Source organism: Biomphalaria glabrata, chromosome 1 (assembly GCF_947242115.1).
Source record: "Biomphalaria glabrata chromosome 1, xgBioGlab47.1, whole genome shotgun sequence".
Taxonomy (NCBI): Eukaryota; Metazoa; Mollusca; class Gastropoda; family Planorbidae; genus Biomphalaria; species Biomphalaria glabrata.
This window is the reverse complement of record NC_074711.1, coordinates 20742896-20757024: the sequence shown is the minus strand read 5'-3', so window position 1 is coordinate 20757024 and position 14129 is coordinate 20742896. Positions and strand designations below refer to the sequence as shown.

The 14129-nt window shown below is 34.9% G+C and overlaps 1 protein-coding gene across 3 annotated transcripts in view; it reads right to left on the bottom strand.

Annotated features, from left to right (window-relative positions):
* The window catches only part of LOC106067274 (alpha-1,6-mannosyl-glycoprotein 2-beta-N-acetylglucosaminyltransferase-like), a 62255-nt gene extending 48351 nt beyond the window's left edge, over window positions 1-13904 (bottom strand). Inside the window, exons 1-2 of one of the 3 annotated variants that reach the window (XM_056027532.1) lie at window positions 13729-13904; window positions 11692-11735 (exon numbers count right to left, since the gene is read on the bottom strand). The gene's annotated coding sequence lies outside the window, so the exon portion shown is untranslated. Of the gene's footprint in view, window positions 1-6634; window positions 7974-11691; window positions 11736-13728 lie in introns of those variants that run through there. The other 2 variants (XM_056027482.1, XM_056027490.1) reach the window with 2 other exon arrangements.
* Between the last annotated feature and the right edge of the window lie 225 nt (window positions 13905-14129).

Below are 14129 nucleotides of genomic sequence, written 5' to 3'. Positions count from 1 at the left end.
TTTTGAGTTTGTTTTTATTATTTGCAGTCAGGAGATAATGTGGGGCGGCTTGAAAGGCGACTGAGTATTAAAATAATCTTATAAATCGAAGAAAAACGGAGTTGTAAGCGGTCCCTGTGGGTCAGTCCAACCCACACAATACACTATCCACAACGACATTGACATCACAACACTTGGCAGAATTGAACTAATAACGAGACTAGTAATATCAGTGACACGAGACCGTCCAACAGAAGCTAGTTCCTACATGAGTCAATGAACAAGGAAGTTTAAACAACAATACTACTAGCCGACAGTTTGCTAAGGGAAAAGAGTGTTAAGGTGAAAAGAGAGGCGTGGCAGTAGGAAACAGAGAACGGGGGGGGGGGGGGGGGGGGGGGAAAGAGTGCACACTGCTGTTTAACCCTACAGGAACATAAGAGAAGAATAGAAGCGTTTTGGTTTTGCTTGTTTAGAATAATGCTTTGAACATGGACGCACATTGGAGCTCAGAAAAAGAATGCCGGTATATCGAAGCGAATGAAAAAAAACGCAAAACAAAACAAAATGAAGGCGAGGAAACGTATTACAAAAACAAAACAAACAAAAACAAAACTATTAAACATCAAGTCAGATGGAATTATGGATACCGGTAATTTAAAAAAGTGCTAAACATGAAAACAAATAATTTTTTTTTTAAAAAAAAGGTCATATTGAGTTCAATATACTAATTAGTTTGGATCAGTCAAGTCATTTATTAAATTTTGGAATAGATCTTAGACTTTTTTAGACTACCAATAATGAATCTGTGCGATTAGGAATAGTTTCTTCCTGCGCTATAACCTATCACTTGGCTAGTTGGGTGGGTTGGGGGGGGGGGGTATCTTCGTGAATGTTAACGTGATCTCTTTTATATGCATTTGTTTTTTTTAAAGTTGAAAAACTTGAATTCGAACTTCTAAGTGTATACTTTCTTAGTGCCAGCAAAGTGACTGGATGAAGAGAGGTTTTCTAGTTATCTATTGTTAGTTTCAAACTAGCTCTATAAAGTAGAAAGGGGACTAATTCAGACACATCGGTCAAAATCAATTTCTTTCCCTTGTTCTATACCAAACATAATAAAAAATTACCAACATTTAATTAATTAATTGGTTAATTGTTTTTTTTTATTGATTCTTGTTTCGTCAGGTACAAGAAATAACTGCGCAAATTTTGAACTTGATCCGAGAATGGGTGTGGGAGAAATAACGTGTTCAGACTTTTTATCAGACAGGGTGAGTTGATATAAGCTTTGTAAAAAGACACTCAGCTTTAAACAGAAAAGATGTCTGCAGATAATACAGAAATGACAAATCTTGAGATAATGTATGAAACCACATAGGCATTAATCAGTTCACAGAAACAAATAAAAAGTTATTGTTTGAAAACTGAGACGCGACCTTATTACAGACCAGTGGTTAGAGGTGAAAATGAAGTGAGTTGACCTGGTAAATCTGATCGATACAACAAAAGCGGATAGTTGGGTGAGCTAGTATATCTTGTGGCCTGTTTTAAGGAAAATCAAAGACTGCAGCAGACGACAAAGAGTTATTGAGTTTATTACTACGACCACGGAGATGCTGCTGACGTAATGACCAGGAATACTCAGGGTTATCACGTGGTGACAGAAAGTGAGGCCAAAGAAAATACTGAAGAGATCAATGGAGAAAGAAAGAAGGCCCAAGAAACATTTCTACAGGTTATGCAAACAGAATGGAATGGCGTTCACTTAGTGCCAGTAGTCGTTGAGAGATCATGACAATAATGATTGCTATTTATAAGGTATACAAAAACGAAAAGATTACGGTATTACAAGACAATATCTAAATGTAGAGAAATGAAATATCTTTGCTAGGGTGGATTTATCATTAATAAATAAAAAAAGATGTATGTAATTTAAGCCGCCAAAACCATTACAATATACATATATATGCCACTTTGTATTTTGGTGACAGCTACGATGTCCAAAGTGTCAATCATGCAGAAATAAATCATTTCAATGAGTACCACTTATTATAGTGTTGTTTTTAACTCAAAGCATTTTTAATACAGCAAGTAACGTAAGTAAATACAAGAAAATATTTTTTTTAAACTTAAAAAAAAAAACAAAGCTTATATTAAGCGTATTTGTATCAATTAGTTTGGATCAGTCATGTAATTAAATTTGTAATAGACCTAGACTAACAATCAAAAAGCATTTTTTTAAAAGGGGGAACGACCTGAATTCGAACTCTTGCTCAAGCCATCTCAGGCTTCTCAGGCCAACACGGTAACCACTCTGCTAGTGGAGAGCTTATGAACATGGAAGATTGTATAGTTATCTATTGTTTCTGTAGTCTCGTCCTAATTTTCAGGTTTGTGTTCACTACGACTTAGACGACGACCTATAAAGTGGATTAAAGTCAGCTTATACCACCACTTCAGTCAAGTACAATTTCTTTCCCTTGTTCGAGATGCAAAACGAAATAATTAATTACCAAAAGTTAATTAACTAATTGGTTATTTTTTAAATGTGATTCTTGTGTTGTCAGGTAAAACAAATAATTATGCAAACTTTCAGCTCGATCCTACAGACAAATGTAGAAGCTAAAACTAATCTTAAGAGTAAATGACATGGGTGTAGCCGGGAGTAGGAGTCGTGGTTGTTTCCTTAATTTTGTTTATTCTAGGTGGGATTTCAATGTTAAACCATCACTTGCCCCATCGCAGCCAAAAGGGAGGGGGGTGAGTTTAAAATCACCCCACTTCAATAAAACAAAAAAATATAGCAAACAAGAGTCGCCAAAGTCCATGAGCGTAATAAAATGCGTTTTAGACGTATACCCCCCCCCCCCCCACCAACACAGTTTTTTTTTAACGTTTAAAATCCCTCATCAACTATAAGACTAAAGCAAACAACAGTCACCAAATTATATTGAGCATAGCCGAGGGGGGGGGGGGTTACCCTCAAGATGGCTTTAAATAAAAAAATAAAACCTCCTGAGGGTTTTGAGACCAAAACACCCTATATAGAGTTTTGATGTTAAAAACCCTACCTTCAATATTAAACTATGTTCCGAAAACTAAAAGTCGGGACTAGCGAAACTTGCCCTTGTGTAGCATCACCAGAGAATGCTGACTATGTCCTTCAAAGCTGCGTACTTTATCAAGAGGCCCAAACAAGATTCTGGTCCCAAAACTCACTATAGAAGAAAAACTATACGGAGAACTGCCTGATCTGGAAACCACAGCGCAGTTCCTCACAGACATAGAACTACTGATCTGAATCCTCCGACATGAAAACTGAGAACGATGAAGAAGATGAAATAATAAACTAATGCAATTAAATAAAGTCACCAGCCAGAAAGAATGAAGGGTTGGAATGTAATAAAGATTAATTACGTATACACACACACACACACACACATATATATATATATATATATATATATATATATATATATATATATATATATATATATATATATATATATATATATATATATATATATATATATATATATATATATATATATATATACACACCACCCCCCTTCAAAACCTCCCAGAAAAGAAATCCTGGCTACGCTTATGAAAATGGCGATCCAGGTTACATCAATTTGAGAACTACTGAGTTCGTTAACAGTTCGTAAGCCTGTAACCTGTGCCCTACAAAAGAAAGACTACACGACGGTATTAAGATAGAGCCAGGCTCCTATCATCCTTCTATCTTAATGACTTTCTTTGTCCACGTGAACATTTGTTCTCCTCTTTCTGTCCAGGTCTTAAGGGTCAACGTATAGCTCCGAGAACGTTCAGACTTGTCCATTATTTGTTATGAAGGTAAAAATGGTGATGCTAATCATAATACACAACTTGATCTAGCGGTATCAGTTTCACTCTAGTTGTCAGGCTGCACACTGACAATTGAGCCGGGCTGGGAAAGATTAAATAATGTACAGCATTATTGATTTCTAGCGTCTTTTTTTTAGGCCCATAATTTTTGAAGTGCGACATGGTAGGCCAACACCAGCCAGTTTGAAGTACCGTACATGGTAGGCCAACACCAGCCATTTTGAAGTACCGTACATGGTAGGCCAACACCAGCCAGTTTGAAGTACCGTACATGGTAGGCCAACACCAGCCAGTTTGAAGTGCGACATGGTAGGCCAACACCAGCCAGTTTGAAGTGCGACATGGTAGGCCAACACCAGCCAGTTTGAAGTGCGACATGGTAGGCCAACACCAGCCAGTTTGAAGTACCGTACATGGTAGGCCAACACCAGCCAGTTTGAAGTGCGACATGGTAGGCCAACACCAGCCAGTTTGAAGTGCGACATGGTAGGCCAACACCAGCCAGTTTGAAGTACCGTACATGGTAGGCCAACACCAGCCAGTTTGAAGTACCGTACATGGTAGGCCAACACCAGCCAGTTTGAAGTACCGTACATGGTAGGCCAACACCAGCCAGTTTGAAGTACCGTACATGGTAGGCCAACACCAGCCAGTTTGAAGTGCGACATGGTAGGCCAACACCAGCCAGTTTGAAGTGCGACATGGTAGGCCAACACCAGCCAGTTTGAAGTACCGTACATGGTAGGCCAACACCAGCCAGTTTGAAGTACCGTACATGGTAGGCCAACACCAGCCAGTTTGAAGTGCGACATGGTAGGCCAACACCAGCCAGTTTGAAGTGCGACATGGTAGGCCAACACCAGCCAGTTTGAAGTACCGTACATGGTAGGCCAACACCAGCCAGTTTGAAGTGCGACATGGTAGGCCAACACCAGCCAGTTTGAAGTACCGTACATGTTAGGCCAACACCAGCCAGTTTGAAGTACCGTACATGGTAGGCCAACACCAGCCAGTTTGAAGTACCGTACATGAGATGGAATTTCTAGGAAGGGGGGTGGGGGAAATGCATATTCTGATTAACACACGAACCCACATATACATACATTCATATATATATATATATATAACACCTTTATTACAAGCACTCTGTACTAAATGACTAAATTCCTATACTGTTCTCTTATCCTCTTCTCGTTAATCCGGTACGTGACGTTTTGGCCCCGCCGTTTTGGCGACGGGACGTTTTGGCGCGAGCCGTTTTGGCGACGGGACGTTTTGGCGCTAGATATCATTTGACGATAATTTAATAAGCACGTAGCTTTTTTTTTAATGAACCCTTGAATTCCAGCGACTTAGGCAAATAACCATGGTGTCTATGTATACGTAATTTAAAGTATTTTGAGAAACATGGTACATGTATTAAATTTTTACTTATATTAGCAAGTGTTTGGTATGTATAGCTGGAGATAGCATACAGTCATTAAATAAACCAATGTTAATGTAAACAAATAATTGTTTTTAATTTTTAAAGTAATATCTTAAAAAACTTTTTTGAAAATAAAGTGTGCCTCTTAATAAACACACATACACAAGCCAAAATGTTTATTAAAGAAAATGATGTGAAAAACAAACACACATTTACATTTAGTACGTGAAAAATATGTCATAACACAAACACTCATGCAAAACATAGATATGAATAATTCTTTTAAAAGAAATAATACAATAAACGTACATAATGTATTTCGCGCCAAAACGTCCCGTCGCCAAAACGGCTTGCGCCAAAACGACCTTCGCGCCAAAACGGCGGGGCCAAAACGGCGTCGCCAAAACGTCCTGCTTCGTCGTTAATCACTATATTGTTTCTCTGTATGTTACATGACAGGTGTAAATCATAAATCTTGTCTACGCAAACTGAACTTGAAGTGTTCGAGTTTTTGTTTTTTAAATGCCTCGGCTCTTTTGTTATTGTTGACGATCAATACGGCAGTCTGTAACCGCTGGTGTAGACTAGGGAAGAGGAGTTCTTTTCAATTTTACATTTAAAAAAAAAAAGGAAATAGAAACAACACTTATAGTAAGAAAAATCATTTTTGAAAATTTTAAGACAACTTTTATTTGCTAATTCCATTGCAAATTTGTTAATGATTGATTTATATACATAGTCTTTGGTATCATCTGGGTTTTTGGCTTTTGATATAATCTTTACATAAGCATTTAATAATTGTATTTTGTACGGTCTTTGGTATAATCTTTACATAAACATAAGTCTTTGGTATCATCTTTACATTAGCATTTAATAATTGTATTTTGCTCTAGCTTTTTTTTTCCACTCCAATCCTTGTCTCCACCTAGCCCCATAGCTTAGCACATTAGATATATAATATATATAAAATAAATAAATTGGTTGAATGATTCCAAATTTGATGACGATTGGGTGACTGGATGAGTAGAAGTGGTCGAACATTCAATTTTTTAAAAAATCCAAACATACAAGAAACAAATGAGTTATAACAAGAGCATGCAATGAGAAGAAATTGGGAAAACATTAAATGCAGCTATAATGTATTGGACCAAACACATGAAAATGTAATTTGTCTACAATGATCCGCCTCAGCTTTACTACTGTAACAATAACGACATAGATGCAAAAGCCAACAACATTCACACGAAACACACACACGCGAACACCAGCACTTTATGAATTAGGCTTCTATGTACTTCTCAGACCTACAGCACTAAGGATAGAATGTGGGTTTTTTTTAAATATGAATGGTCTTACCAGACTAACAACGCATGTCAGTAGGCACTATTCATGTCACAGACTTCAAAGAAAGCCGGTCATTATAAGTTACGTCCAAGAATAATGTCCGTCAACTGGAATAACAACGTCACTTAAGAAACTAGGGCAGGTAGCACTAATGACTTAGAATGCTCCAAAGATGATCCGACCAAAACTTCAACGGACACTCCCGTCTCTTTGACTGGGGTCACTGCAGTCAAGGACATAATGATTGTTGTTGATTTGATGTTTCACAGAGAGAGAGAGAGAGAAACTACACAGAACAACGTCACGGGTTTGACACTGCAGCACGCTCATTATACATTCATAAACTATCGTCTATTGTTATCTAGCTATTTGATTGTTGTTTTAAATAGCTAGCTGGCCACGAACACTGTTACTTTGAGTTAGGAAAGTAAAATAGAAGAAACTGTTAAAATATTCATTACTTTGCCCAAACACTCGTAATTAGGCGGACAAAAATAAAACACGTTCATTATGAACGACATTAAGACCATGGAGAACAGACACTGAAAAAACAAAAATAAGTAATAAAATAAAAATGTAATGAAACTAAAACAGAGAGAGAGAGAGAGAGAGAGAGAGAGATGTCAGTGGCCAAACTTATGCAGACAGCAGACTATGAAATGAGCGCATTAGTCTAATCTTGGCTATGTATTAGGCTAGCGTGGAGCTTTGATTGTGTGACGTAGGGGTCATACTTTGATCATTCTTTTGTTATTCTGTTGTGCCTAGTGGTCGATTCAATCGAAGCTAAAATTATAAACAAACCCCGGAAACAGTAGGCCTACATTGTTTTATCACGCAGTGGCGTAGCAACCATGGCGCGAGGGGAGCTCAGTGCGTCAGTTCCATGACCAAGTAGGGACCCACAATTGAAAGAAAAAAAAAAGAAAACAAAACTGATCGATATTTTTAAAAATGTAAACGTATCGAGCTAATGGTACTCAGCATCCATTGTGTAGACATTATCTATTCAATTTTATTTCTGGCATAAAATAAAGTACCTGCATTGCAATGCCTTTTCGTAAACGCACCAATACATACTGGATGACTCAAAAAATAGTTGGTCATTGTCCCACTCAGCCTTTTTTTTTTTTTGTGGGTAGTGAGGCAAGGGGGCATGATCCTATTCTTGAGCACTAGCCTACGAGTACCAGCAACATGAGGAGACACAAAGCCCCAGTGCAAAGCTCTCAGACCCTTGATGACAAAAGTGGTCATCACAAATAAATAAATAAATGAATGAATAAATAAATATATAAATATGCTGCTGGTTTTGTAAACAGATAATCAATAGTCAAGACATGCTTGGTTCTTTATTTTTCATCTGTGAATCTCAACATTGTATTTTTATTAAGGAAGATACATTTTTTTAGCAAGCAGACATTGAAATCAAACTTTTATCTTTTAGAATTATATGTATATGTAAATTTCAAACATAGATCTATATTGATTTATTAAAAAGCCAACAAAAAAAAAATACGAGCGTGTTTATGTTTTTTTTTTAACGGTAGTATCATTATGTTCTATAGCACCCACAAAGACTCAAAAGCAAAATAATATCAAGAATAAATTACAAACCTATCTATAAGACCAGTAGTTGTAAGTGCAAGTGAGACCAGGACACAAGCAAAAACAACAAAAACCTGCCCGATACTTGGTAAAGAACATTTTGTTTTTTACAAAAATGTATCGAGCTATATAAGATAAAATTGGATGGAGGACACGCACTAACCAGAATATATACCAATTATATGAAGACTCATCTTTAGTGACGGTAATTTAAAAAAAAAAAAAAAAAAATATTACATTGGGCAGTTCATCTTGAAATATTAAGCAGTGACTAAAAAATGCATCGCAAAAAAAACAAAAAAACAGTCGACCCAAAGGCGGAGCAAGAATAAGATGTCTTGATGTAGAGGTAGAACTAAGAGCCTGGATATGAAAAGATGTCAAGCAAAGTGATGATAAGCATCGCCAGGGGCCCTCCATAAGCTACAACGCCACTGGGATGTATGGATAATATCATCATAGGACGGTAAAAAAAAAATGTAACACAAGCCTGTACAAAACTGTCAATGGGTATACAAGAGGCCACGTTGTTGTAGATAAACTATGAGTCAAAGTGTCCCAAGTATATCCTCCTTCACGTTCATTTGAAGTAGGCCTAATGCAAAACATCCCCAAGAAAAAGCTTATAGGGGTAAAGTGTTAAGACACGCTAGAGGGAAATAAGGAAACGAAATCTGCGAGCCCCCCATATCAAATTTTGTTTAGCTCAATTTAAAATCTTCCAGGTGGAGAGTTTCAAACTACAACCTGAGGGCAATATAAAGTACAAGCAGCAGTAGCACAACAGACAGAGATAAGAAGATTTAATGGACCTAAGAAGAAACAATTTGGTATCTTGTAAGCACTGCCAGAACAGTAAACGTACTATTTCCTTTAAGGCATATACCTATATAGGACTTGGGAAAGTTGGAATGAACACGATTCTAAAGCCAGCGTGTTAACGATGGTATTATGAGGCAGTCAGAATATCGACTGCGGTGCATTGAAGACATCATTTAATTTTAATATCGACTGCGGTGCATTGAAGACATCATTTAATTTTTGTTTTATACCTATGTGAGGATTCGCATTGGAGTTGGACTACAATCAAACACTATAAATGAGCGTTCTATGGAAAAGTTTCGCGCTATCAGAAAGCGAACTTAATCATTCAACTCTTATCTTAGGAGACCGCCACCAACTAGCATTTCTAGAAAGAATAGTCCATGCATCATTCTATATTACACTGTTATCTTCCCCCAGATTGAGTCTTTCGTGATTGTGGTTTTTATGTTGTCAAGTAAACTATTACTGAAACTAGCAAAGTATAAATACAAGTATTCAACTCGATTAATAGAAGAGCTAAACTTCCTTTTCTCGATTTAATTTATGTTGCCAGTACTAAAAATGAATTTGTTTTTAAAAGGGAAGGGGCGATACCTATGCACTCGAGGTAATGTGTCGGAAACAAGCTACAACATTTGACAAAGTATATATGTTTGTTTAAAAATATTCGAGGCTGTAACATTTGGCTTAATACAAGTCTACACAAGCATTTACATTAGGCCTATATTTTTTTTTTTTAAAGATTAATAATACTTGAGTTTATATCATTATTAAAACAAAGTCCTGTAGATTTTTTTTTTAATTTGTGAAAACACAAACATCATATCTGATCATTTAATGCCAAAAAAAAAATAATTATATAAGTAATGAAAAGTAAACAAAAAAAAAGTATCATATAATATAAAATAGAAATGATACTACACTGAAATAGTGGAGGTGCAATCCTTTTGCATTTCCAACAAAACCATTTTTTTAAAATGTGATACAATGATAATAGACAGAACTGTATGTCAAAGCAAATAAGAAACCATGTCAAGTGTCCATTGAAGGTGATTTTTATCCAAGGAATCTGAGTTTAATTCAAATAAAACGTCAGAATCAGGTATAAATTGTCATATATGGTTTTATTATTTACTAGGTTAGCAATTATTTGTTAAAATGATCAAAATAAAATCTATCTAATAAGAACAAAATACTTTCCAGAGCTGCTAAATATGGGCACTAAGAAAAGGATTTAAGAATAAGATATTGAATAAAACAAATCATAAGATATTGAATAAAACAAATCATACGATATGAATAAAACAAATCATCCTAATTTCATATTGTCAGTCAGGCTAACAAGCAGGAATGCTACAACACCAACTAAGATCTCCTGAAAGTGAGTCTGCTGGAGAGGTGAAAGACTGCAACAAAAATTGTATCCAAGGTTACAAATAGCAACCATGGCCTAGAGAGTTCATTACAGCCAGGTCCCTGAATAAAAGTAGTTAACAGAAGACTTTGAAAGAAACCTGTATACATACAGAATGACTCAATTTTATTATTTTCTTGGGGTTTGAGGGGACACAATCATTTTCAAGAACCTGGGCCCAAGAGAACCTTGCAACACCTCTGAATTTAACCTTGATTTAATTATGATGACTTCTATTACAGCCTGTTGGATTATCTTTCTGATAAGTCATCAAGTAACTTTTACCTTTGGTAGCACAAAAAAAAACCAACAAGTTTTACATTTTATTCTAGACTGAATAGTCATTATTTTTCTGTTGATAATTGGCAGTAGAGTATGTTATAAAGGGCTCCTTGTCCCATGACTTGTAAATGTGCTATCAGTTGCTAAGCCCAGGCCCAGATGTTTTATATATATATATTCTTCACAATCAACAGAGCTTTGTTACAGCTATTAATTTAGTGCAGTACATTACAACACTGTACAGTTGACAACAATATTACACTAACTGTCCAAAAACCTAGCCTTGCTCCGCCTGACTTCACACACCGTGCTGTTTCTAACTTTGCCTCGTACTGATCACATTGCGAGGTAACGTGAATTGAAGTCTTGGGTCATAACACACTGGCTCTTTTATAGGGTCTCTACTGGCCTTAAAGAAATGCATGGAACGTCACTTGACCACTCGACTGATTACATTCGCCGTGACTTACGTGCGTGATATTTATAGCACAGGTCTTTGCTGAACTGGCATGTACTGTCACTCGTCACGGTTGGCCGCTTGTCTAGCGCTGGCCTGGGGCGATTTGCGTAGTCTCAAAACACACAGCAATATAGATATAACCCCAAGAATTTCATTTTGTCCCAGGTAGGCAGTGAAAGAGCAACCGTGGCATGAAGGGGCTCATGACACTATTACTTATAAAAGGTGGGAATGTCTAAAAAAAATAATTAACTGGTACATGCAGGATTTATAGTCATGTAAGTCATTTTTTTTTTAACATCCATTCAACCTTCTAATATCGAGCATATCTTCTAATATTGAGAAGGGGGAGGGAGATGCACCACCATATTCCCAGACATGGGTCATAAGAGGTTATTGAGCAGATAAAGGACGCAGATTACTCTAGTCTAGATATAATTTTAAATCTAGATTCTAATAATAATTTAAAATAAAACATACCTTTTATAATATTTCCAATTATCATAGAAAAGATAGATCTAGATCTAGAATATAAAGAAATATCAGAGATAAATTACACAAAACTGTAAATATTAAACATAAAAAGCTCACAATGTTTAGTCTCAATGAAAAAGCAATCAACTATATAATATAATAATATAGGTTTAGACTAAAGTCTATACTTATCTATACTAGTCTATATCTATAGTATAATATTTTTATTAGTTATAATTATTGATATTGTCTATAAATCTAGATAATTATTCATTAGTCCTGATTAGATAAAAATAATATCTCAGATTTTTATGGATTTAATAATAATAGTTTAGACTCTAGTAGACTAGATATATATAAATATAGATCTAGATCATCCAGAAGACCAAAGCCAGAACAGATTCAACAACTTGAATTGGTTGGATAATCTAGAACTAAATCTAAAAGTCTAGTAGTATATAATATATATATATAGTAGAAGAACAAGCAGATTTAGTAGAGTCTAGATATATCTCGACATTCTAGACTAATCTAGACTTATAAGAGAATGTAGATTTATATTAAATTTTTTTTATATATATTATTCTTAGTATAACTTATAAGCATCTTACCAATCTATTCTAGATTCTAGATCTAGGATAATCTAAAGTCTAGTTAAGTCTGTAGTAGACTCTATCTTATATCTATCTAGAGTCTAAATCTATAATTCTAATCTAGATTAGATCTAGATTTATACTGAGTTTAATACTGTATTAATGACTTAGTGACTGTCAGTGACAGTACTCCGATACTCTCTAGAGTCTAGAGATTAGATTCTAGATCTATATATATATATAGAATATATCTATATGACGATGTCACTGTGACTATACTCTAATGTGACTATTAGTAATTAGAATAATTAGATAGACCTTGAATCTAAATCTAGAATAATCTCTAGAGGGTCTAGTTCTATTTATTATACTCATGATACTATAATCTAGATCTAATCTAGAATTCTAGATCTTTCTATTTAGATCCTATTATGATTATCTAGATTTAGATCTAGACTATCTAGAATGTAGATCTATTATAGGCCTATAATTATTATAATATAGATCTACATTTCTACATAAAAGTAATGAAAATACATCAAAATAACTAATCAACTAATCTAATCTAGATATGTCTATGTCACAGTATGTCATAATTAAGACTGTCACAATCATTCACAATGACAATGTGACACACTGTCTCAAGTCTAACTTAGGTCGTTGGTTAATAATATATGCATGACTAAAGTAAATGCATGACACGTAGGGCGTAATCATCTTTTTTTAAATAACGTCTGTATTATATACGATAAGATTTAAAGATTCTAGTTAGGAGTAACTAGAGTCAGTAAAACTTCCCATCGAAGGACCCTTTTAAAGAACCCTAGAGTCTAAGTCTAAGTGTCTTACAAGTCTTACTGTTTTAGTCTATAATAATCTATATCTATTTATTATTATTTTTAATATTAGTCTCTCTATTAACTCTATACCACTCTATTCTATACAATTTATACACCATAATATATTAAAATTAATTATAATAATACATTATTATTATACTATTATACGACTTATACTTATAATAGTATTATACTAATACTAATACTACTATTACTATTAAATACTACTTATAAATACTAAAATACTATAGTTCAGTTGGGCCTGGCCTTATCTAGATCTATAAAAAAAAGTATTTAATAAATAATCTATATTTTTATTCTATATATATTATAATATATACTATAAATATAATATAAATCTACACTCTACATCTACAGTCAATACAGTGACAGTCTAATACAGTATAAGTATTCAATTAGTATTCAGTAACCTAACTCAGGTAACACTAACACTACTAACACTAGACTAACAGTAACAGTGTTACTGAGTGTAAAGTGTAACACTCGGCTAGACTGACTCGTCTCTAGTCAAGTCACTAGAGTAGAGTCACTAGAGTGACTAGACCTAGGTTTTCTAGATCAGTAGATGTAGTGAACTGGTGTATGCTTACACATTTAGCGACACGACTGTTTCTAGGTTAGATCCAAATAATAAATCTAGAATTAGTTTCTATAGATCTAGATCTAGACTTATATCTAAATAATGGTAGATTTATAAGCATTGTCCTTTGCCTTTGTGGGTATTCCACCAACTCCATATTCAGAGCGGAAGTTACTATCTAGTCTAGATCTAAGCGATGCACTGCTTATCACCCTTGGCCTTGAATATTGTATGTAAACTTCATAAATTGCGTGTTTTATTCTATATTCTATACTATATGTCTATAAATATATAGATCTACATACATATTAATTTATACAGACAAATAATTAATGGCTTGTCAACATTGTTTTCGGAGACTTGGGAAAATTTCTGAAATGTAACTTGGCCTAGAAATCAATAGTCTGTATC